This window comes from Callithrix jacchus, chromosome 7 (assembly GCF_049354715.1).
Source record: "Callithrix jacchus isolate 240 chromosome 7, calJac240_pri, whole genome shotgun sequence".
NCBI lineage: Eukaryota > Metazoa > Chordata > Mammalia > Primates > Cebidae > Callithrix > Callithrix jacchus.
Genome location: NC_133508.1, coordinates 116,370,420 through 116,387,886, shown reverse-complemented (window position 1 = coordinate 116,387,886; position 17,467 = coordinate 116,370,420). Strand labels below are relative to the sequence as shown.

General features: G+C 34.0%; 1 non-coding gene across 1 annotated transcript; it reads left to right on the top strand.

Moving 5' to 3' along the window:
• The first annotated feature begins 15,720 nt into the window (after window positions 1-15,720).
• Window positions 15,721-15,827, top strand: LOC118143322 (U6 spliceosomal RNA). The gene has a single exon (XR_004727549.1). It is a non-coding gene; the product is annotated as a U6 spliceosomal RNA (small nuclear RNA).
• Window positions 15,828-17,467: the final 1,640 nt, after the last annotated feature.

Below are 17,467 nucleotides of genomic sequence, written 5' to 3'. Positions count from 1 at the left end.
TGAGACTCCTCTATTGTCAGGGTGAGGTCTGTATACGCTCCCTGAATCTGAGAAGCAAAAAGGAAATAAAAGTTGGTAGGTTAATGTAAGCACCCAGTCAAGATTACTGTGTGAGCCATACCTAGTACAGTAGACTTAGAAATAGAAAGAAGATTTTAGATATGAGAAATGTTTAAGATACAAAGCTTAAAACATTCGAGAAACATTTATTTTGGTGGCAATAGACTTGTAGATAACAATCTATATTGAAAAGCAGATTTAATGGAATTATAGAATAGTCACAAACACTGTACCTTGGAGCATAGAGCAAACATTGTTGGTGCATTATCTATGTCCCTTATGTGCTTCACTTTCCATTCTTGCAAATGGTGTTCACTCTCAATTCCTAGCCATAGGACTTTCTCAAATCTCTTCTGCAAAGCAAGCTGGAAATACCCCAAAATTAATGCCACTAACAGCAGCCCTTGGAAAATAACACAAGAGTTTCAGGATACATTCTGCAGCAAACTCATGCTTTCGATATAATAATACTTGGACTTTTTCTATTCAGTCTTCCAAAATCTCCTAGAGAAACTGAGCTCTAACGAACTGCAATGATAACCAACTCATTAACATACATTTTCCTCCTTCTGTAGCCTCCACAAGTGATTTCTGGGCTCACCTGCCAAACTTTCTCTCTAGCCTCAGGGTCATCCTCTGAAAAATAAAATGAACCTATAACAGATACAGATATTAAATTAGTAATTTTAAAACTTTCCCACAAATAAGAGTCCAAGTGTGGACAACTTCATTGGTAAAATCTATTAAACATTTAAAGAAGAACCACTACCAACTTTAATAAACTGTTTCAATAAATATAAGATGAGGGAATCTTTTTCAAATCATTCTATGATACCAAAATCAGACAGACATCACAAGGAAACAAAACTGCTCTATCTTATATGATATGAATATCTCATAAGGAAATATAAATATATATCATATCTCATAGGGGGATAAACTTACACCTCTTTATGAATAACATAAAAGCCCTCAACAAAATATTGTAAACCAAATTCAGTGATATGTAAAAAGCAATATAGACCAAACAAATAGGCTTTATGCCAGGAATGTAAGATTGGCTTATCATCTGAAAATCAATTAAGGTTAATATACCAGGTTAGTATAATGAAAGAAAAAAACTGCATAATCATCTCCATAGACACAGAAAAGCATTTGACATACCTAACATCTTTCATGATAAACAGCCTTAGCAACCTTAGGATTGAAAGAAACTATTTCAATTGTTAAGGACACCTACAAAACAACCCACACTAACATAATATTAATGGTGAAAGACTGGATGCTTTCCCTCTGAGTTCAGGAATAAGATAACGATATGTAGTTTCTTCTATTTATGTGGTACTGGAGGTCCTAGCTGGGGCAGTGAATTCTAATCTCAACAAAACTGTTATTAGAAAGAAATACATTCAGTAAAATTTAACATCCTATTTTTAAATTTTAAAAAGCTCTCAGCAAAGTACACACTAACCCTCTATGATAAAGGCACTCTTGTAAAGTTCAGCTGACACCATAATTGAAATAATCTAAGATTAGGTGGGCAAGAATACCCACTCTCACACTGTTATTCAACAATGCACTTGAAATAAACTCAGTTTATTAACAAATAACCTGACACTATTTTACATATAAAATTGTGAGAAACTGCAATGAAGCTGCTACAAATAAAAAGCAAATTTAGCAGGGCAATAGTCCAAAAACAATTATATTTCCATATACTTTGGCATAAGTTTAAAAACTGAAATTTAAGAAATACTATTTTCAGTAGCATCAAAATCATAAAATATGTAGGAATACATTTATCAAAATACAGGGAAGATATCTGAAATTAAAATTACAAAATGCCATTTAGAAAAATTAGAAACTTAAATTAATAGATATTCCATAGTCATGAACTGGAAAATGCACTGATTAATATTTTGATTTTTTCTAATTTAATCCATATTTTAAAGCAATCCCAATCAATATCCATTACTTTGTAGAAATCGACAAGCTGATTTTAAAATTTATAAAAAATTCAAGTGACCTAGAATAGCAAAAAGTTTTGAAAAGAGAAATATATAGTTGAAAGACAAACACTTTCTGATTTCAAGACTTGCTATAATGCTACAGTGATAAGCCAGTGTGGTATGGGTTTGAGGACAGGCAGCTGGGTCAAAGGCACATGCACATTCTAAAAACAGAGCAACGCACTTGATTTTTTGCAAACGTGACAAAGCAAGTTATCAAGGAAAAAGAACTCTTTCCAGCAAATGTTGCTGGAACGACTGGATAAATGTATAGAAAAAACATAGCAAGATGCCTTCTCACATCATAAAAATCAGTTTTAGAGGGTTCATAAACTTAAACATTAAAGACAAAACTATAAAGCTTTTAGAAAAAAATATTTTGCCACTGATGATCAGCAAAAATTTCTTAGAGGATGACAAAGCAATAATCATGAAAGAAAACAAGAATAAAAATATTTTCATCATTTTAAAAAGAAATTTTAACGAATAACATCACTGAAAAATGGGTAAGCAAGCTACTGGAGACAATGCTTAAAATACATATGAATCTGCAAAAGATTTATATGCAAAATATATATAAGTTCTTACAAATCAATAACAAAATACCTATCAGTGCTACAGACAAACAGCTCAATAGATTTCAGAAGATATTTCACAAAAAAAGAAATAATTAGGAGCCATATGAAAAATTTATGGCAAACTAATCACATAATACTACTTTAACCATTCTAAAATAGCTAAACTTTGGACTCGCAAAACCAATTTGATGAAAATACAGTGCAGCTTGGACATTCTCGTATTGTTGATAATAACATAAAATGATACAAGTACTTTGGAAAATGGGCAATTTCTCATGAAAATTAATGTACAACTACCCTATAGCCCAGCATTTCAATTCCTAAAGCAATGGTAATAATACGTCTGTAAGTCTGGATGTGATGGCTCACACCTCTACTCCCAGCACTTTGGGAGGACATTTTGGGAGGATTCCTTGAGGCCAGGAGTTCAAGCTAACCTGGGCAACATAGAGAGACCTCATCTCTACAACAAATAATTTATAAAACATAAATATATAAAAACACATAAACTAGAATGTTTAGAGTAGCTATATTCATAAAGCCAAATATTGCAAATAACTCCGAATTCCAAGAGAATGGAAAGAATGCTGACATATTCTTGCAATTACAATCAATAGTCTCAATAAAATAGAATGAACTACCAAATCATCTTATGTCACAGTTTAAGTCTGCTAGGAAGCAAATACTAAAGAAGTAGGGCTACAAAAATGTATTGCTATGATCTGAATGTGTCCCCTCAAATTAGTGTGTTGAAAACTATATCCTCAGTGCAGCAGCCTAGGGCAGTGGGACTAATAGGAGATGTTTAGGTGGTGAAGGGAATCTGCCTTCATGATGTCATAATGCCACTATAAAATAGGCTTGCATAAGTGGGCTTTCTTTTACCCTGGTACCTTCTGCCATGGAAAGATGAAGTAAGAAGGCTCACACTGATACCAGTAGCTTGATCATAGATTTCCTTAGCCTAGAAACAAAGTTCTGTTCTTTTTAAATTACCCATTCTTCTATAGAACCTCAAAATAAATTAAAACAGAAAGTAATATCTGAAGAAAGAGAAGAGAGAAAATATAACTGATCAGGACACTCTTGCTGTCTTGCAATCCTAAAGGTCTCCGCCAGTCCAGTGAGGAGATTTAGTCAAAGATTACCTATAAGAGGGGCCTTGCATTGGGTATAAATGTTGAGACTCTTACACCAAAATTTTCCTCAGTTGTTGGCTAGAGGCATCCTGAAAAGCTGTGTAACACAGTCACCACTATTCTTGCAGCTTGGCAGTGAGTTCTTTCTCTAAGGGGAATCAGAGAACAAATTTGTGTCTTATACCCAACAACATGGATGAACCTGAAGATCATTATTCCAGTAAAAGAAATTAGATGTAAAAGAGGCTATATTATATGATTCAAATGACATGCACAATCAGGCATATCTGTATATATACGGAAATGAGAATAGTGCTTGCCTTTGGGAAGTTGAGAATTGACTGGAAGAGGGCATGAGAGAACTTTCTGGAGTGATGAATACTTTCCATATCATGATTGGAGAACCAGATACATGAGTATACTTATCAAAAGTCATCTAAACTATACACTAAAGTGCTACAAATTTACTTTAATAGTTATTGAAAATAGTTATTTTTCAAATAGTTACTGAAAAATAACTAACCACTGCTCCTCCCTACTCTACATACAAAATGTACAAGCACCAGAAACCTAAAATAGCCATCAAAATCACCTTGAAGTCTCTACTCACTTACACTTGCCAACTGATAGTTAATTTTTAGGGTAACTGAGATTGAGCAAAGACTGTTGAATTTTACCTAGCAGTTAACTGAGCAGGATGTGTTCTTGTGTGTACGTTTGTGAGTGTGTGTGTGTGTGTCTTCTAGGCATGTACTTTTATACAATTGTATGTATTAGGTTGGTGTAAACTTAATTGCAGTTTTGCCACTAAAAGTAATGGCGAAAATTGCAATTACTCATGCACCGACCTAATACATAGACATGGCTAAGTGTACATTACTAATGAACTACAAACTTTCAATAAGTTCAAGTATATCTACAAGGAAGATATGGAAAACTTATTTTGAGGCCTTAATAAACACACAGTGAGGAGGTCACACACATGTTCCTGACTCAAATAACTCCATATCCAAATTATTTTTATAACACATGCTTAGGGTTCATGTAAAGGAGCAGCTCTGGCTGTATTCCACCCACTCTTCTGGTCTGCTGTCCAAACAAAACTACTCTGTATTCCTACACTATTATGGTAGATACAGATTTAGCTCCCTCTTTTTTTTTTTTTTTTTTTTTTGAGAGGAGTCTCGTTCTGTCTCCCAAGCTGGAGTACAGTGTCATGATCTTGGCTCACTGTAACCTCTTCCTCCCAGTTCAAGCGATTCTCTTGCCTCAGCCTCCTGAGTAGCTAGGACTACAGGTGTGTGCCATCATGCCCGGCTAAATTTTTGTATTTTTAGTTGAGATGGGGTTTCACCATGTTTGCCAGGCTGGTCTCGAACTCCTGACCTCAAGCAATCCACCCTCCTCTGTCTCCTGATTTACTGGGATTATAGACATGAGCCACTGGGCCTGGCCAGTTTTGTTCTCTTATACCAGTACTCCTGTCCTGGATTTTTCTCCACCTATAATTCTAATGTAATTTTTAGATTAAATAGTTATGTAGTGCTTATACTATTTTAAATATATAAAAATATTACAATGCTTAAGCCAAGTGATTTAATAACATTTTTTCATTAGTAGTCTTTTCTATGTTAAAAATTGCCCTATTTTATATATGTTTACCTATTTACTGCTATAATAATCGGTTCTTCCTAATGAACTAGGAGGTGGAACTCAACTCAGGAGGTGATACTTGACACCAAAAGTAGAGCTCTGAGACTGGACCAAATTGAGGACTAGCTAAAGCAGAGTCAGGGCAAAAGCAGCTTTCCATAAGACATAACCACCAGTGTGTGATGTCAGTTTGCAATTGCCAATTCAACACCCAGAAGTTATGCCTCTTTTCATGGAAATTACTGAACAACTCAGAAGTTTCCACCCTTTTCCTAGAAATTTCTGTATGACTGTGCCTAAATTTTCACATAGTTAAAAGTGGGCATTAATATGACTGTAGCACTGCCTCAGAACTGCTGCTCTGGGCACAATGCCCGTGGGGTAGCTCTGCTCTGCAAGGGATAGTAGCTTTGCTGCTGCTCTGACTTCAATAAAAGTTGCTAACATGACCAGCTTGCCCCTGAATTCTTTCCTGGGAGAAGCCAAGAATCTCTCAGGCTAAGCCCAAAATTTGGAGCTTTCCTGCCTTGCATCGCTGTTACTTCTAGTAGCCTAAATATAATTTTTTATATATTCAGATGTCCTATATAATTTATCACTTAAATATATTTGCAGAACTCTTACTCCTAAAATCTCATATTTTGCTGCTACAATATAAATTGGTTACTCTTTTGCTCTACCACGTAGTTCTTGTCCCAGAATTTTTCTTCTCTGTCAACCTTACCTTTCAAATTTTTGTGTTGGATTCCCAGTTTCTTTGATCTCGTGTCTCGTCGTTTCTTGTTTAACTTTTTCTCAGCTTGGTAGATTCCTGTTCAACTCTGCAAAGACAGTAATTCTTTTTGGAAAAATTGCATATATGATAATGTTTTTTTCACATTTTCACTTTGAATTGATATGCTTTCTCAATTAGGAACTATATGATAAAACTAAATTTCCATCAGAATTTTGAAATTATCACTCTGTCTTCGAGCTGCCAATATTTCTGTTAAGAATCTCCTGACTTTGTAAGAAAATTTTATGAGAAACATCTTATTTTTTTTTTCTTCTCTCTAAAGCTTTAAGGCTTTCACCTTTATGCCTTTTGTTGTTGTTGTTGAGATCGAGTCTTGCTCTACTGCCCAGGATGGAGTGCATTGGCATGATCTCAGCTAACTGCAACTTCCACCTCCCGGGTTCAAGCGATTCTCCTGAATAGTTCAGGAGAATCCCAACTATTCAGCCTCCTGAATAGTTGGGATTACAGGTGTGTGACACTATGCCAAGCTAATTTTTGTGTTTTTATTAGAGACAAGGTTTCACCATGTTGGTCTGGCTGGTCTCGAACTCCTGACCTCATGATCTGCCCACCTCAGCCTCTCAAAGTGCTGGTAGAGGTGTGAGTCACCATACCCGGCCACCTTCATGCCTTTAATTATGAAAATTTAATAATTATTCACTTTAATCATCATTATTTTAACTAACTTATTGAAATGCTTCTTTGTTACCTTTCTCACATCTCTTTTCTCTATTTTCTTTCTGGAATTCATTAGTCAGATGTTTGACCTTCTAAGTATTCTCTTATTGTCTGTCTCTTGTGTATTTTTGTATTGCTCTCTGCAAGATTTTCCTAGCTTTTATTTTTCATTTTCCCCCTGAAATTAGTTTTGTATATTTTATTTCACTGATTTAAATAGAAGTAATCTGATAGGAACATCTATGTGTTTTGATTCGCAATTTCAGTAACTTACATAAATCTGTTTTCATATACCTGCCTTCTCTCCTGTTTTAATAAATTTTCTGTGCTCCCATCTAAGACAAACAGAACTACTTCATTTATTTATTCATTTTTTTCATTCATTTATTTATTTTTTGCCTGACAAATATTTATTGTGCATCTATTACATGCCTGTAACCCAATTCTGTTCTTTATAAGACAACAACTACAAAAAACTCTCTACCCTCATGGATCCTTATTTGAGGGCCTGAGGAAATAATAAACACAAAATGATTACATTAGGAATAAATTAAAGCATTATAACACCAGCTCTTTTTACCTTTTGAATAAATTTGCTCCTAAAACCAATTCCTTTGTCTCTTTCATCATCAGCCTCAATATCTACTGAATAATTTCCATGAGCAAATAAACACTCTATATTTCAGCTTAAAAATCTTATGCTTCATTCCCCTTTATTTGTTGCCACATTTCTCTGTTACCTTTTAGAGCAAAACTCCTAGAATTGGTGGTGTCTATTCACTGTTGTCACTTTCTCACTTTCCCACTTCTTTTTACTCTATCACCTCATGAAACTGCTATTATTCAGGTCCCCTTGTTGCCAAAACTAATGGATGATTCTTAATCCTATTTTCACCTCCGGTTAGCATTGGAAATAGTTGATCACCTCTTCTTTTAGAAATACCTTACTGACTGGGCTTTTGGAATACCATTCTTGTTTTCTCCTATCTCACTAACAGTTCCTTCTTAGTCTCACTTGCTGACTAAGTATCCCTAAATACTGGTATGACCAATGGCTGAGTCCTCAGGCCACATCTCTTCTCTAGGTGAACTCATTTAGTTTAGATGGCATCTGAGTGATAATGAATTCCAGTCCCATTTAACCAACTGCCTATCTGTGACATCTTCACTGCAATAATCAATCATAGTAACTACCAGCAACTGTATATTTCTTATGAGTCAGAAACTGTTCTAGGAACATTTGCAACAGAACGCATTTAGTTTCCCAAGAACTCTTTTTACCCATGATGAAACTGAAGCACTGTGTACTTAATTCAGTTTTTAATATTATATAGCTAATAAGTCATTTACCCAAATTTAAACCAGAACCATCTGGCTCTTCCTGCCTGTGTTCTTACTCATTAAACTATGTTCCTTTTGGCTGGTTAAAGCTGGCATTTCTGACTAAATACAGGGAGACATTTAATTTGAATCAGACTTATTTTTAGTAGAAACCTTGCAGTATGTAGGTATGTTTGTGTGTAAATATACCTGTATCATTTGAAAATTATACATATATATACTCAGGGCAACAATGAGGTAACAGTTGATTTCTCTGACGGTCAACAATTGTACACTCTTCTGAAATATATTTTCCCTATTTTTCTGTTTTCTTTCAGTTGAAAAGTGATCATAATGAACATTAATGTTAAGTAATTGGGAGAGAAGAGGGAAAAACTTAGAGCCAGTGGTGGAGGTAGAAGACATGCTTATAACTATAAAGTTTAAAAACCTGTTATATATGTAAATGAAATGACAATCAAACATAGATTAACGATTTCCATTCAGTTTGATGAATGCAATAGCAGACCACAATAGTAAGGTAAAAGTATTTCTACAAAGTAAATGAACATGATTCTTGCTTCACCTGACATTTGCTATTGAGTTCATATAATGTGGAATGGTATCACAACTGAAATAGTAATAAACTATATCAATAACTGAAAGCAGCACAAATTGAGTACAAATAACATGAAAAGAGAGAGTCGACAGTTCCCTTAGTCAATAAAGATCACAGCTTTCCAGATCATGCTTGAATTGCAGTTATTAATCATACTGCCCACTTAGAGCAGACAATATTGTGCCGCTGATGATAGATAATCATCTTGGGCATGATGTCAGCTCTTCTAAGAACCAGGAAGACTTGGGCCATGTATTTGAGATCTCACAGGTTGTTGGAATCTGCACTTCAATACATGCTCAAATCAGTTACTTTTTTATTATTATTGAATATATTGGGAGAAAACAATTGAAGAACAATTCTTTAGGTTTCTTAGGTCATTTTTGTAATTCAGGTGAATTTATGACACATTGATCATGAACATAAAAGTTATTAGAAGCAATTGTTCTATAATAAAAATTGAGTGCACATAATGTGGTTATAGCAGAAACATCTGTCACTCATGCAGACATCATTCTGTGAACTCATCTAACTAACTCTATTTTCCTTTCTGATTGTGTCAGGGTAGCTTGCGGCATGACAGTGATTTGAGTGACAGGCATCCACCGTGGTGCAGGGTGATGCATACTTAAGTTTTGTTTATGGGAATCATCCCTCCTTGAAAAATGTAAATTTTTAAATTGGTTTTTATTGAAAAGAGGTATATAAAGAAGCAAGGTTGTTGCCTTAAATCCTTAAAAAGTCCAAGTTATTATAGTCTCTAGCTTTCATAAAAATTTTACTAACTTTTTAAATTGACTTTTTGGTTTTGTAATGAAAAAGAACATGAATTATTTAAAAGTTTCACAGAGTTTTTATTTAAAAAATATTAGAATACAGTACAATGCAGAAGACAATGTTCGAGAAAAAGCATAATATTCACTACATTTAAAGAGGTTAACATCCTCACATCTACTTCCACAGAAACAAACAGCCAAAGTCATTTTTAAATTCTAAAGTCATATTGATAGCAAGTTTATAGACATATACAAATATATGTATATTATATATGGAACTATAGTAAAATATCTATTGTGGAATCCTTATAAAAATATTAGCATGTTATATTTGGAGGGGACTTTTGAGGACATCCTACGTCGATGCTGGAAGCAACATGGAAATCCCTCAGTGATATTCCTGTGTAAAGGTCCTACAGCATTTGCTCAACCACTTCATAGAAAATTTCTAACTTCATAAGGCAGTATTCTGCATTAAAACATCTCTCGTTATAGAAAGAGTTTCTCATGTTAGGCCAACATTTATCTTGTCTTCACTTTCAAAGAGACACCCTCCTAAGCTACACGGCATGACAAACTACAACACAGAGTCAAAATTTGCATAATATGTGGAATACTATTTTGATGTTGCAGTGTAACCAGTTAATTCATTCTGTTGTTTATATGAATATAATGAAGAACTATATTAACAAATGTGACTCAGTAGCATTTTTGGTAAAATAATTGCAATGTCTTTATGTACTAAAATGACTTTTATCTGAATAAATCAATTCCTAATTTGGTCAGAACTGTGTGAAAGAAACCAAATGCAAGTGGGAAAAAGATACATGAGAATTAGGATTTCTGCACTTTCCTTTTAGTCCTGTTTGTAACTTCATTCCCTCACCATGTAGCAGATGTAATGGGTCATATATCAAACACTGTAAACAGCTTTCCACCACCAGACCTGCCGCGTAGGCGAAATGTGTTCCCTTGCCAATAAACTCATGCTTTCTCTTCAGTTATACCAATCTGTAAGTTGACTTTATACATTATGTGTTTATTTGTCAAGCTGTGTATTGATTTGTGATGAGAAGAGAGAATTTTTAAAAATGAGAAAACAACACATATAGACTCCAATAGGGTTGGGCCACCATGCTGTGCTACAGAAGAAACAGAGATGTCTTTTGCATTTTTAAAAAAATCCAATATCCTCAAAGACAACTTGGCCCTCATAACTACATTTTTGTCTTTGAGTATCTAGCATTCTTGGGTCAAGTTATTTATCAGGAAAATGGTCCAATGGATCACTTAAACTTTTAGCTCAGAGAGGACAGGAATCTACAATCTCGTCTAACCATGTCATTTTAAGTTTTATAAAACTGAGATAGCATGGGTAGATCTCAGTTCTCCTGACACAGAATTCTATTGCTTAAAGAATAGAAGCAAAAATAACCTGGGGTTTAACTAAAAATGCTACTGAGTCATGTATTTTATAGCTTTCATAGATAAACCCTTGTTTAAGTTTTTTTTTTTTTAAGCAAGTGAAATGCTTTCTTTAATTCGAGTTAGGAGGAGTGGGACTGTAAACAGTGAACAGTTAAGGCCTACCTCTTCTGTCAACTTTAGGTAATGAGAAAAAGAGGCATATTACATATTTTAATAAAATTTACATTGTTTTGACTTGCACTGAGTAAAATTAAAAAACAAACTATCTCAAATATTGCTTTTCCACTCACCACCTTAAAATATGTATAATTGTTTAAGCAAATCTTGAGTTGGCAGTTTTAGCATAATGGATGTTAGGCGCATTGGCTCACGCCTGTAATCCTAGCAATTTGGTAGAACAGGGTGGGAGGATCGCTTGAGTTCAGGAGTTCCAGACTAGCCTGGGCAACTAAGGGAGACCCTGTATCAACAAAAAGTACTAAAAAATTTAGCTAGGTGTGGTGGCATGTACCTGTGGTCCCCCTTAGGAGGTAGAGGTAGGAGGATTGCTTGGGCCCAGGAGGTTGAGGTTGCAGTGAGCTGTGATCACACCATTGCACTCCAGCCTGTATGACAGAGGGAAACACTGTCTCTAAAACAAGTTTGAAAAAAAAAATAGAAGTTTTTTTTTTTTTTAAAAAAAAAGGCAGGTGTTTCTTATGGGAGAATGAAGCAGTTTAAAACATGGAAACTTTTGATAGATTCAGAGATAATATAAATAGAACAAAGACAAAGTAAAAGATAATATGTACAGGATGCCGAAGACTTTCACAGAGAAGCTAGTGGATGAGAACCCTGAAGAGAGAATGAGCAAATTTTCCATTCATGTAGTAGGCAAGAGGGATGAGATGTTGTTATTGCTTTTAAATTTCTCACCATGTTTACCATATAGAAACACCAAGGATATAAGCTACGTAACATTTAGTTTTGTTTCATTTTTGTTTTGTTATACTTCTCACATACTATAAAATATTTAGATAAATAAATCACACATCCTGTGGCAGAAATATATTGCACCTGTCTTGATATATCAAAATGAAAATATGTGAAAAAATACCATTAATTTTATTGTATATGAAAATATTTACTAAGAGCTACATCCTCGTAAACGGGAGACAGATCAGCTTATTGCCTAATTGTCACTTTGAAGTCATTGCAAGTAAAAACAACTTCTACCTCTCTGCAATGGATCTATGTACTTTCCAGTGATTCAGAAAAGTCTATATGTAGAATGTCTATCCTGATTTTCCAGGGACCAAGGAGTTTTTTGGGACACAGAATTTGCAGGTTAAAAACTGAAAAAGACAGCTTATAACCCTAATGAATCCACAATTAGAGGGAACTCTAATTATAACCCCTACGCATCAGTGGCAGAAAAGAAATATGCTATTCCCCTACCTGAAAACCCAGATATTGATGATCCTCTTCTATCTCATAGGCAAAATGGAATAGAGATAATTAACTATTAAAATATGGAAGATATCATAGCAAAAAAATATAAATATATCTATATATGTTATAGTGATATAAAGTTACTGAGTAGTTTTCCAGGTAGTACTTCAATTAAAAACATAATTATTATTCTTCATTATCATGGGGTTTTTTGAAGGAAAATAAATACTGCATTCCTCCATGCAGGGAGTTGAGAGAATTATACAACCAAATTTTTCATTATGGTGCAGTTTGTTAGTTCAGAAACAAAAGCTTCTTGGGATAAAGCATAAAAATAGTGGGGAAAAAGAATACACAATTTGAATGCAGTGAGAAACGGCAGTTCCAGAAACATTGTGTATTGTTTAGAGCACTAAAGACATACGCCAACTGAGAGAATCGTCTTTAAACAGAAATAGAGAGGGAGAGAAGGTGAAAAATCTATAAGAAAGGGGAGGAAGGAATATGGTAGCTACCATAAACCTGGAGAATTCAGGTAAGCAAGAGTGTAGGAAGAAAGGCTGTTTGTAATAATTTCAGGAGAGATAGCAGAGTTAATAAAAATATAAATAACTTGGTACTTAGTCACTATAAATAGAGATCTGTAGTTTCTGATGTCCCTGAAATATATGAAACAAAATATATTAAAAATGTCCGTGGACTAAGGAAAGAGATATAGTTTTTAGGGAGATTTATTTTAGGGAATAGATCTCATCATAGGTGATTTTATCCAGTTTTAAGGCCTGAAATATCATTTCATGCTGATAATGCCCAAATTTATATCTATAGCACAGACTTCTTCCCTGAGCTCCATACCTGGTCAAAACTGAATATTGACCTTAACAACATTGCTGCTCAGTGTTCTTTCTCATTAGCCTGACCTCCTCCCACCATTTTCCATCTTCTTTAAATCTTCACCTATGGAGGACAAGAGCAGAAAGAAGAAAGTCAAAGAGTACCAAATGTAACATGCTCAAAATTTGAGTGCCATCAAACTCATCACCAGTGTATTAATCCATTCTCATCCTGCTAATAAAGACATACCTGAGACTGGGTAATTTATAAGGAAAAGATGCTTTATTGACTCACAGCGCAGCATGGCTGGGGAGGTCTCAAGAAACTTATGATCAGTTCATCAGACGCTTTTGAAAGAATGTTTTCTCTATTTTGGGAGAGGATGCATTGACAGAAATGAAGTTCGAAATGAATCGGTTAGTGACCGATCACATTAGAACCTCTACTCACCTGAGAGAGGTGAGGCAAACATGCATGACCAGGCCCTAAATAAAGGTCATCACACAGCTATCAAATAAAATGGATTGTGAAATACTTCAGACTGGCTAACCTTGTTGCATTTTCAAGTAATATGCAATTCTTCTATATTCCTGTAGAATCTGCTAGACCCATTTTTAGCATGTTCTCTTAATGTTTTTTAATTTTCAGGACACCAGAATGTGAATTTCATAAGAACAGAGAATTTTTCATGTTATGCTCATTGTATATCCCCAGTACCTCCATAGGTACTCTAATTTTTTTAACTAATTGAATAAATGAATATAAATTTTATGTTGTTCTTAGAAGCTAATCTTCCCCCCAAATTTACTGTAGTACAACTCAGGTTATAAGATATCTAGCTATATATTGACACTAACATCAGAGAAGCTCATTTTTTAAAAAATAAGGATGATGTAGCCACAAAACCAATGTGCTTCTCAAAACAGAAATAATATTACCTGATTTTTGCTAGTAGCTATATTCAAAATTCATGATTTTTAAAACCTTCAATAACAATGCTTTATCCACATAGAGGTTACAAAGAAATTTTCATAAGCAGTACCACACTGTAACCCCCTACAGCTGTGTGAATTATAAAAGGGAAGAAAGCTTTGGTTAGAATTTTAGGCAAGAAAACTCTAATGCCTTATGTCTGACTCGCGGCATTGCCGGGATCATAAATTAATTTGTGTGTATTCTATCTCGGATCTTTCCTCTCTTGTTTCAGTATTACCTCACTACAAACACTAAATTCAGTAACCTAGATCCCTGGTGATACATAAATAACTCTAAATGAATTCTTACGCAAGTTCTAGATTAGGATTCACTGATATTAATTAATTAGTTAACAATGGCAATTTGTTACATTCAAAAACCATTACACATGTGTCTGTGCTTTTTTTTATAAAGAATACGGTATCTCTGAAAGCTAATATGCATTTTTGTAAACGATCACAACTTAAATGTTGAAATCAACTCAGTGTCTGTTATTTTACACAAAAAACATTTAAAGAATTACACAATTATGTAAAACTAAGATAATTAGCTGTCACCAGAATTTCTGACTGCTGCTATATGGATTCACATATGTTAAATATCAAATATTTTACTTCAATCTAAGTTCTAGTAATAGTGGGATGGGCAGTAGTTTTGAAGAAAGCTTACTCAAAATCCTTTCTATAGCAAGAGTAGCTTGGTCATATAAAATGAGGTAATACCTATTTCTATCTAAAAATGTGTTATAAAGGAAATAAAATGATTAAGATAAATTTGGAGTTTTTCTACCCCCCATTTTAAATTAATGAACACTTAAACATTGGGTACTATTTTAAACTTACTACTTTATTTTTTATTAAATGTCAATAATGCCCTATTTTGGCAAATTTACTAAAAAGTAAACATGTTAGAATATTTCTGAGGGCAACATAATTTAAAAAATTAACTTTGAAAGCTGATTTCGCAATATTTATTGTAGTTTTATGATGTGTCCCTAGGCTTTGGATTCAGGTGTATCATTTCTGGGAATTTATTCTGGAGAAAAAAAATCCTATGTAAAATAACTACATTTAACCTTTTTTGCCCAGTAACAGAAGAATATGTAAATAAAACATGACACATTTACTCAGTGAAATATCTTATAACAAATATAAATTATCATAGACTACATGGCAGCATGGAAAATGGTTCAACAACAACAACAACAAAAACCAGAAATACACACACAATATGAGCGTAATCCTAAGTAACTAAACACACACATGGAGTTCTGATTTTCAGTGATGTACATGTGGATTACTGGAAAATATAGTGCCTTATACTGTTTTTGAAGTAAATGGATACAATGGCCTAGTCTGAAAATTCAAACTCATAATATTCAGAAAGAAGACAGACACTATTTGAGGCTTGAGATTGAATTCTACATAAAAGGGTAAAAAAGAGTGCTCGCTTTGGCAGCACATATACTAAAATTGGAATGATACAGAGAAGATTAGCATGGCCCCTGCGCAAGGATGACACGCAAATTCGTGAAGCGTTCCATATTTTTTAAAACAAAGAAAAAAGGAAAAAAAATGGTAAAAAAGGAAGAAGAGGAAACACCGGTTCTTGACAAATCATTTATGTATTCAAAAAATACATGTATTTATTGGATTCTTTCTCTAAGCCATATTGTATGCTAACTCAAAAACAAGTATACTACAAGTCCTCAGTGAGCTTAAATTCTAGTGCAAGTTTGTCCAGACGTGGCCCAGGACAGTTTTGTAAACTTTCTTAAAACACTGTGAGTTTTTTTTAAGCTCATCAGCTATTGTTTTTGTTAGTGTATTTTATGTGCAGCCCAAGACAATTCATCCTCCAATGTGGCCCAGGGAAGCCAAAAGATTGGACACCCCCGTTCTAGTAGGAAAAAAAAAAGAACTAACTTGGTAAAGATATGGCAATATGACCTACATTAAATGTATTCATGAGAATATTTTTGCTACTTCATTAACTTATTCAGTAATTCATTCTTTGGCAGAATATTGTGGTAGCAAGCCTGAGCTTTGAAGTCAGAAATCTTTGTAACACTGGGCAGCATACTTAAATTTGTTAAACTTTGGTCTCCTCATCTGCTAAATGGGCTCAGTAATATCATCATCAGATTTGATGTGCTAATTAAATATGAAAATATGCATAGAGCACCCAGATCTGTATACTGCTCCCAAAATGTTAATTTTCCTGCAGCTTTTCTTCTTGTTTCTGAGTCATCCTGAAGAGGGATTAAAGTTTATGTAATAATATACACAACTTAATTTATGTATTTTTCTACATGAAGAATGCTCAAATGTTAAAAATTCTAACAAATATTTTCCTCAGATTAATACAGTATCCATTTCTACTAAGCGAAAATTTTGAAAGGTCTCTTCACATGGTTTAAATATCAAAACTTAACAGTTTTAGGAATTCAGTGTAAATGAATTAGGAGTAGGCATATTAAATTTTCTTTGAAATATACCAAATGTTTATAGCTAACATTAAATATTAAAGACAAAGACAGAGATTTCCAAAATGCATACTAAATATCCAACCGGATACCAAAAAATGATGAGAAGTCTTCATAGACTACGTTTTTGAACATTATGTCATAGAATCAATATATTTAGTTTGCAGGGGCAAGGCTAATCCAAGACATCTCCTGACTTTTAGCCCTGGATCTTATGAATGAGCACTGCATTAACTTCCAGTTTTGATAACAAATATGCTTTAGTTGTCTTTTTCGTGCACAAAAAGGAACAAACCCATACTTTTCTCATTGGATGGCTTTCAACAGAGAGAGAGAGAGAAAGAGAGAAAGGACACAAAGATGACATTAGCCATATCACACAGTTTAAGAGATTTCAATATTACTACAAATATTACATTCTTCTTGAATAAAAGCTTTCGAGAGCATGACACATTATTTCTTCAAAGAAGCTTTCCCTTTTGCCATCAATTGACATGGCTGAGATATTACTCTTATAATCCTTCATAAGAGAATATGTATCCGAATCTGAAAATTCATATAAGGTTATATTTCCCAAAGTGTTTATCTATCTATAACCTGTTTTGGGTATCATCTTTTTCATTGCAAAGCTGCTTGATGAGCATGAATCAGTTGTCAGGTTAAATGTACAAGTAATCAGTAATACATTTCTAAGTTTTCCAACC